The sequence below is a fragment of the Coregonus clupeaformis genome, chromosome 16 (assembly GCF_020615455.1).
Source record: "Coregonus clupeaformis isolate EN_2021a chromosome 16, ASM2061545v1, whole genome shotgun sequence".
NCBI lineage: Eukaryota > Metazoa > Chordata > Actinopteri > Salmoniformes > Salmonidae > Coregonus > Coregonus clupeaformis.
The window spans coordinates 26,147,261-26,155,981 of NC_059207.1; the positions used below are offsets into that span (position 1 = coordinate 26,147,261).

Below are 8,721 nucleotides of genomic sequence, written 5' to 3' on the forward strand. Positions count from 1 at the left end.
TCAAGCGGGAACAGACTCAGTGTTCACAATGTTCAAGTTTGCGCTCAGCAGACCTGAAATTTGCTCAGTGCCGAAAACAATTAGAGGGAACATTGGTAAGGACTGTATTTCTTACACATTGTAATTTTTGCCTAAAGTGTTTTATCTTTTCTTCTTTCAAGATTCTGGTTGTCGCTCATCATCCCCTCTGCTTTGTGAGTCAGTCAGTGGTGTGAGTGAACTGCTGTCCCCTCTAAGTCCGGCCTCTTCTTTGCCTACAACAACAATGATTAACATGAGCACATTGTGGGTCAGCAACTTCCAGGTACCTTGGCAGAAGATTCCCTCCAGCCTCAAGCAGGCCATTGCCCAAGGAAAGAGGGTAGAGGCGGCAGATGGTGAGGGAGACTGTCGACGCCATGCGCGAGCACTGCCCCAATCCCAATAAGGCTGTATGCAGTGAAATTGCAAAATCCATTGTAATGCAGTACCCAAAGACGTTTGGAGACCTGACCGAGGAAGGAGAACCACTTGGCAGTGGGTACCACTCCCTGTTCACTAAGATTAAGACCAGAGTGGAGCATAAAAATCGTAACCGCACTTTAGATAGAATCCGTAGACCCAAGGGGAACAATGAAGAGGAAAGGGACATCAGCGGACAGGCAAGAACTAAGGTCGACAGTTATAGCTGCATCAACTGGCAACCACAGGACCTTCCAGAGAAAGAAACCCCAGACAAGAGACAGACGATGGCGACCATTTTCAGCTGTGTGGGACCCAGAGGTGCAGACGAGTGGAATGGATTACCTGATGAAGCTGACATACACTTATCAACGCCACATGATCAACACTTGTCCACCTCCAAGCAACAGTGACCTCCAGGGACAGTGGCTTTTCCTTTTCACCAAGTTATGGCTCTGCGACCACTTCAATACCCTCACTGGCATCGAGATTGACAGTCACCTGACTCAAGCTCTCCTGAACAAGGGTAAGAGAATTGTCTACTTTTTAAAAAGCCAAAAGACCAAGTGAAGGAGAGAGATCCAGTGCCTGCTGAATGAAATCGACAGTTACATCAGAGGCAATGACGATATAAGAACCAATCCATTCTTTTGTTGATGACCCACTTCAAAGAGAAAGACAAATCTCTGTTCCTCTTGGCAGATGTAAGGAATAGTGTTTTTATACTTATAAAGTGTATATATGATTAATGGTGTTTATACTGTACTATTACACATGATTTGAATATTTTTTTAATGTATGTTTTGTGATTTTAGGTCACTGCAAGTCGGGTTGATGTCGAGGCGCAAATTCCTTTGCCAGACACACCAAGGCTGATCATGCTTGGTAATACAATTATTTTATTTAAGGTGGAACAGAAATATATAGTATTGTGGTACCTATCTAGAGATACCTAGTAAGTATGCACTAACTTTTTTTTCTAACACCCTTACTTTTGTGTATTTCAGGAAATACTCTATTGGGTTCCTCAAAATGGATGGTGTCGATCGAGGGGAGAGTGGTCTGTGTTTTGGACAGTGAGTCCAACTTTGCTGCTGCCCTCTCTGTGCTCTTCAGCACATTCTATGTTTTTAACATAGAATTCCAGGAGTTGTCCTCTGCAACCTTGGAGCTGATACGGCGGTAAGCATTGAAGTTTCATTGATCCAACACTTACATTTAGCATCTGTTACTTACATTGCAATTATATTTCTTATTGTTATTTTTTCAATGCCTCAACTGATTTCATATATTCTTTATTGGGTTGTGCAGGTTCCTGGTTCCAATAAACCCTGAAGGAACCAAATGCACACCGAAAGAAGGAGAGAGCCGCAAGACCGGAAATGTCGTTCAGAGGAAGCCGCAAGACAGGAAAGGTTGTTCAGAGGAAGCCAATGCCAATTAACCCACATGTTACATGGTTCCTTGCGGACCTGAATAAGTTCTAATTGAAAAACTACAACATGTAAGTACACAAACACACACACCTGATGAACACACACACTTTATTTGTCAGTTGTCATCTGCCTTTTTACCCACCAAGTAATAGTAATAGTAATAGTAATAGTAATAGCAATAGTAATAGTAATAGTAATAGTAGTAGTAATATTAATAGCAGTAGTAATAGTAGTACTAGTAGTAATAGTAGTAGTAATAGTAATAGTAATAGCAGTAGCAGTAGTAGTAGTAGTAATAGTAGTAGTAATAGTAATCTCTCTCTCTTTCTTTCTATTTCCATGTCTGTCCTCGTTGACGTATCAGAGCTAAGGAGGATCAGAGTTTCAAAGATTGGGGTGATAATCTGCACGCCACCAATACTTATTCAAGACTTGTTTGCATCTCTCATTCTCTCAGAAATCCTACCAACACAGGCGCCATCCCGGAGCCTGTGTTGGCTTGTGGTAGCGTGCCTCTCTGGCTCCAGTCTAGCCCTGCTCGCTCTTCTCTACCCACCCCTCTCTCTCAGCCCCTCCCTCTCTCTCAGCCTCTCTCTCGTTTCTCTCTCAAAGACAGGCAGGCAAGCAGTTCTTGTTATAGTTTTTTTATAAACATTTCTCCCTGTTCGACTGTTGTTTTCCTATTTTTTCAATTTTCTGTTTTGATCTTTTTTTTTTTTACATAGTCCAGTATTTTCAAGAATGACCTATTCTGATGTCTTGGTTTGTGTATGATGAAGTACATTATTGGCCAGTATTTGTCAATGTTCTTATCACTGTATCTCTCGCTCTCTCGCTCCTACTATCTGGAGTTGTAATGTTTGTGGTTAAAGTGAAATTCATGTGAAATTCATGTTATGAATTTGAAGAAATACATATATATTTGTAAAATTATTGTTTTTCTTACAATATTACATTTCAGGGAGCTGTCTTCTAAAGACAACCTGCAATGTTGCTTAGTACTGTAAAATAATTGTATATTACTGTAGGTATTTCCCTGTAAATTTACAGCATTATACTGGCACAACAGTTGCCAGCTTAATACTGTAATTTTGCTTTAGAGCAGTGATGCTGTAATATAGTTTACAGTACTATTTTCCTTACTGTAAATCATATTACAGCATCCTTGCTGTAAATTTACAGCAGGGATGCTGTAATATGTTTGGGAGTGTGTAAACTTAATTTGTTTTATTACCATAGCATTTTTGTATGTTCTCTATAGTTATGTACTTGAAAATGTATAAATTGACCAATTCGGCCACTTGGAGGCCACTTGGGTACATTTGGGCTAACTCGTGAGGGACACCTGGGAGTCTTGATACAAAATATGATATTCTGTTGTCATCCTTCATTGTATCAGTCTGCAACTTTGCACAGGCACTGCAGCCCTCTTGTGGATAACATCTAAATTACCTCCAGCTTCCTATCTGAATAGGCCTTTCTTTTTCATTTCAAAGATGATGCAACAAAAATTATAATTGAAAACGTATGTTTTTTTGTTTGTTTTATCTTTTACCAGATCTATTGTGTTATGTTCTCTAACATCATTTCACATTTCCACAAATTTCAAAGTGTTTCCTTTCAAATACTATCAAGAATATGCATATCCTTGCTTCAGGTCCTGAGCTACAGGCAGTGAGATTTGGGTATGTCATTTTAGGCGGAAATGGAAAAGTAGGGTCTGATCCTTAAGAGGTTAAAGTTGAACATGAATGAGCAATTTACAATTTGCTTAAAATTCTGCTATGAATCAGGTCTGTCGTTAAAGCTGATATGGGTAGAGATTTTTTGTTATGTTTCTATTCAAGATGGTAATGTGCAGTCACCACCCTCTCTCTCTCTCTCGCTCACACACACACAAAAACACACACACACACACACACAGTTTTATAAGGGTATAAACAGGTGCTATTTTGTGCTATTATCAAACATTGGCATAATGACAAGGAGTGGAATGATACAACAAACATGTCTGTTAAGCACTAGATTTGAGCACTAGATGTGAGTCATAGATGAGTCATACTGCTTTATAATAGTGTTGCAAAGTAGAGGTCTTCACGGGTCCAAAATGTTGTACCCATTCTTTATACTAAGACTTGTTCCGAATGGACCCGACGACAACTAGACCCGTTCCGTATAGACCTGGTCGGCTCCAGACACGATCTGATCCGACTGAGGGAAGCAGCAGAAAAGTCATTTTTTTAGCTACTTTATTAACAGGAGCTGAAAAAGCGTGAGGGAGAGAGAGGTGCCACTGTAGCAGTGGCTGTGCTGTGTGTGTACTCTGTGTGTGAGCGAGTAACACGGGGACCAGGGAGGAGGGAGTGAGAGATCACAGACAGCACCCAATCAAGCCAAAGGAGGGAGGGAGAGACAGCAACCAACCAAGCCGACTCACACTATAGTAGATATCTGCCATAGCTAGGTTATTTATCATGCAACATGACTACGTCATACAGTTGAAGTCGGAAGTTTACATACACTTAGGTTGGAGTCATTAAAACTCGTTCTTCAACCACTCCACAAATGTCTTGTTAACAAACTATAGTTTTGGCAAGTCGGTTAGGACATCTACTTTGCGCATGACACAAGTAATTTTTCCAACAATTGTTTACAGACAAATTATTTCACTTATAATTCACTGTATCACAATTCCAGTGGGTCAGAAGTTTACATACACTAAATTGACTGTGCCTTTAAACAGCTTGGAAAATTCAAACAATTATGTCATGGCTTTAGAAGCTTCTGATAGGCTAATTGACATCATTTGAGTCAATTGGAGGTGTACCTGTGGATGTATTTCAAGGTCTATCTTGAAACTCAGTGCCTATGCTTGACATCATGGGAAAATCAAAAGAAATCAGCCAAGACCAGAAGAAAATGTGTAGACCTCCACAAGTCTGGTTCATCCTTGGGTGCAATTTCCAAACGCCTGAAGGTACCACGTTCATCTGTACAAACAATAGTACGCAAGTATAAACACCATGGGACCACGCAGCCGTCATACCGCTCAGGAAGGAGACGCGTTCTGTCTCCTAGAGATGAACGTACTTTGATGCGAAAAGTGCAAATCAATCCCAGAACAACAGCAAAGGACCCTGTGAAGATGCTGGAGGAAACAGGTACAAAAGTATCTATATCCACAGTAAAACGAGTCCTATATCGACATAACCTGAAAGGCCGCTCAGCAAGGAAGAAGCCACTGCTCCAAAACCGCCATAAAAAAGCCAGACTACGGTTTGCAACTGCACATGGGGACAAAGATCGTACTATTTGGAGAAATAAAAAACCCAGTTCCTACATTTTGAATATAAAAATTGATTTTATCAAACAAGACTACATTTTATCTCTGGGACCCTCAGGATGACAAATCAGAGCAAGATTACTGAATGTAAGTACATTATTTACTTTCAGTCGTGAATCTATCAAACCAGTTGCCGTGATACTTTTTTTGTTGTTGTGCACTCTCCTCAAACAATAACGTGGTATTTCTTCACTGTAATAGCTACTGTAAATTGGACAGTGCAGTTAGATGAACAGGAATTTAAGCTTTCTGCCCATATACAGTGGGGAAAAAAAGTATTTAGTCAGCCACCAATTGTATGATGGGATGTTACTGGGATGCTGACGGGAGAGGTTGTGTTTTCTCTAGCAGGAGGTAAGCTTGGCTTCTTATATGGTGTTGAGTAAAGCTTAAACCATGTATTTAGATTGTAGGTAGGTATTGTAGTTAGGTATTATAGGTAGTTTACTCAGGTAGTTATTGAAGGTTATTGTAGGTAATTATTGTAGGTAAGGACTGTATTCGGCGGACTCCGGCGAAGCACGAGGCTAGCCTACCCACTACTTGGACCAACAAAGCTAGCTAGCTAGCGGGTAGCTACCGGTAACTTTTAGCAACTGTGGTTAGCTGTTTCCAATGTTATTTCACGCTTAAGAGTACCTGTAATTGAGCCAGCTAGCTGCCACCTTCAGCTGTTTTTCTAACCTCATTATCATTAACGTTAGGTGGTTGGTAGCTGCTGTACTTAATTTCGGCTACTGATTGCAGTCTGCCAGTTTGGCTTTATACATAGCTTGGGCTTTGTCGAGTAAGGCTTAAACTATGTATTTAGATTGTAGTTAGGTACTATAGGTAGGCATCGTGGGCTGTATATTATTAAGTAGTATAGGTAGGCATCGTGGGCTGTTGTGGGTAGCTGTTGTGTAGTTATTGTAGGTTACTTTTGTATTCGGCGGTGCCGGATGTAGCACGGCTAGCTAGCTAACTCACCTCCTGGATTAGCTGGCGAGTTGCTATTAGCAACGGTTGCAACTAAAAACAATATCCTTTTAGCCAGCTACATTCGTTCGCAGCGACGCAGTTTTTCAAACAAAGTCAACACAGTAGCCATTGCTAGCCAGCCAACACTACCAGCAGGCTGTGGTAGCTAAATACAATATCTTTGTGCTAGCTACCCAACGTTTAATCGTTGCTGCGTTATGAAAGGTAAGCTTGGCTTCTTATATGGTGTTGAGTTAAGCTTAAACCATGTATTTAGATTGTAGGTAGGTATTGTAGTTTGGTATTATAGGTAGCTTACTCAGGTAGTTATTGAAGGTTATTGTAGGTAATTATTGTAGGTAAGGACTGTATTCGGCGGACTCCGGGCGAAGCACGAGGCTAGCCTACCCACTACTTGGACCAACAAAGCTAGCTAGCTAGCGGGTAGCTACTGGTAACTTTTTGCAACTATGGTTAATTGTTTCCAATGTTATTTCATGCTTAAGAGTACCTGTGATTGAGCCAGCTAGCTGCTACCATTCAGCTGTTTTTCTAACCTCATCCGAGGCATTAACGTTAGGTGGTTGGTAGCTGCTGTACTTAATTACAGCTACTGATAACAGTCTGCTGTAGTTTACAACAATTCTAATTTCTAAAGTGGAAGTTGGGAGAGTTTTACTCGGGTGGTTCAGTGAAACAATTATAGTTTCTGAGGTGGAAGTTGGGAGAGTTATATATATATTTTTTTTTTGGTGAGGGAGGCCTGCTCTCTCCTTTCCCTGATGTTTAGTTCATTTCATCCCGATCTCCTCTGCATTATTGTAGCCATCTGCTGCAGCCTGTCAACTATGCCTCTGCCTATCCCTGTTCTCTCCTCTCCGCACAGGCTACACAAATGCCTCACACCGCGTGGCTGCTGCCTCTCTAACCTGGTGGTCCCTGCACGCACCACACACCTGGAGTTCCAGGTCTCAGGCAGCCTCTGGAACTGCCGTTCTGCCGCCAACAAGGCTGACTTCATCCCAGCCTATGCCACCCTCCAGTCCCTCGACTTCCTGGCACTGACGGAAACATGGATTACCACTGAAAACACTGCTACTCCTACTGCTCTCTCCTCGTCTGACCATGTGTTCTCGCATACCCCGAGAGCATCTGGTCAGAGGGGTGGTGGCACAGGAATCCTCATCTCTCCCAAGTGGTCATTCTCAATTTTTCCCCTAACCCATCTGTCTATCTCCTCATTTGAATTCCACGCTGTCACAGTCACTAGCCCATTTAAGCTTAATATCCTTGTCATCTATCGCCCTCCAGGTTCCCTTGGAGAGTTCATCAATGAGCTTGACGCCTTGATAAGTTCCTTTCCTGGCTCACCCTTCACAGTCTTGGGGGATTTCAACCTCCCCACGTCTACATTTGACTCATTTCTCTCTGCCTCCTTCTTTCCACTCCTCTCCTCTTTTGACCTCACCCTCTCACCATCCCCCCCCCCCACTCACAAGGCAGGCAATACGCTTGACTTCATCTTTACTAGATGTTGCTCTTCTACTGATCTCACTGCAACTCCCCTCCATGTCTCCGACCACTACTTTGTATCCTTTTCTCTCTCGCTCTCCTCCAACACTACTCACTCTGCCCCTACACAGATGGTAACGCGCCGCCGCAACCTTCGCTCTCTCTCTCCCACTACTCTCTCCTCTTCCATCCTATCATCTCTTCCCTCTGCTCAATCCTTCTCCCTCCAATCTCCTGATTCTGCCTCCTCAACCCTCCTCTCCTCCCTTTCTGCATCCTTTGACTCCCTGTGTCCCCTATCCTCCCGGACGGCTCGGTCCTCCCCTCCAGCTCTGTGGCTTGATGACTCATTGCGAGCTCACAGAACAGAGCTCCGGGCAGCTGAGCGGAAATGGAAGAAAACTAAACTCCCTGCCGACCTGGCATCTTTTCACTCCCTCCTCTCTACATTTTCTTCATCTGTTTCTGCTGCTAAGGCCACTTTCTACCACTCTAAATTCCAAGCATCTGCCTCTAACCCTAGGAAGCTCTTTGCCACATTCTCCTCACTGCTGAATCCTCCCCCCCTCCTCCCTCTCTGTGGATGACTTTGTCAACCACTTTAAAAAAGAAGGTTGACGACATCCGATCCTCGTTTGTTAAGTCTAATGACACTGCTGGTCCTGCTCACACTGCCCTACCCTATGCTTTGACTTCTTTCTCCCCTCTCTCTCCAGATAAAATCTTGCGACTAGTGACTGCAGGCCGCCCAACAACCTGCCCGCTTGACCCCATCCCCTCCTCTCTTCTCCAGACCATCTCCGGTGACCTTCTCCCCTACCTCACCTCGCTGATCAACTCATCCTTGACCGCTGGCCATGTCCCTTCCGTCTTCAAGAGAGCGAGAGTTGCACCCCTTCTCAAAAAAACCAACACTCGATCCCACTGATGTCAACAACTACAGACCAGTATCCCTTCTTTCTTTTCTTTCCAAAACTATTGAGCGTGCCGTCTTTAGCCAACTCTCTTGCTATCTCTCTCAGAATGACC

At 43.0% G+C, this 8,721-nt stretch overlaps 1 pseudogene; it reads left to right on the forward strand.

Annotated features, from left to right (window-relative positions):
- Positions 1-274: 274 nt before the first annotated feature.
- Positions 275-1,885, forward strand: LOC121584297 (annotated as a pseudogene).
- Positions 1,886-8,721: the final 6,836 nt, after the last annotated feature.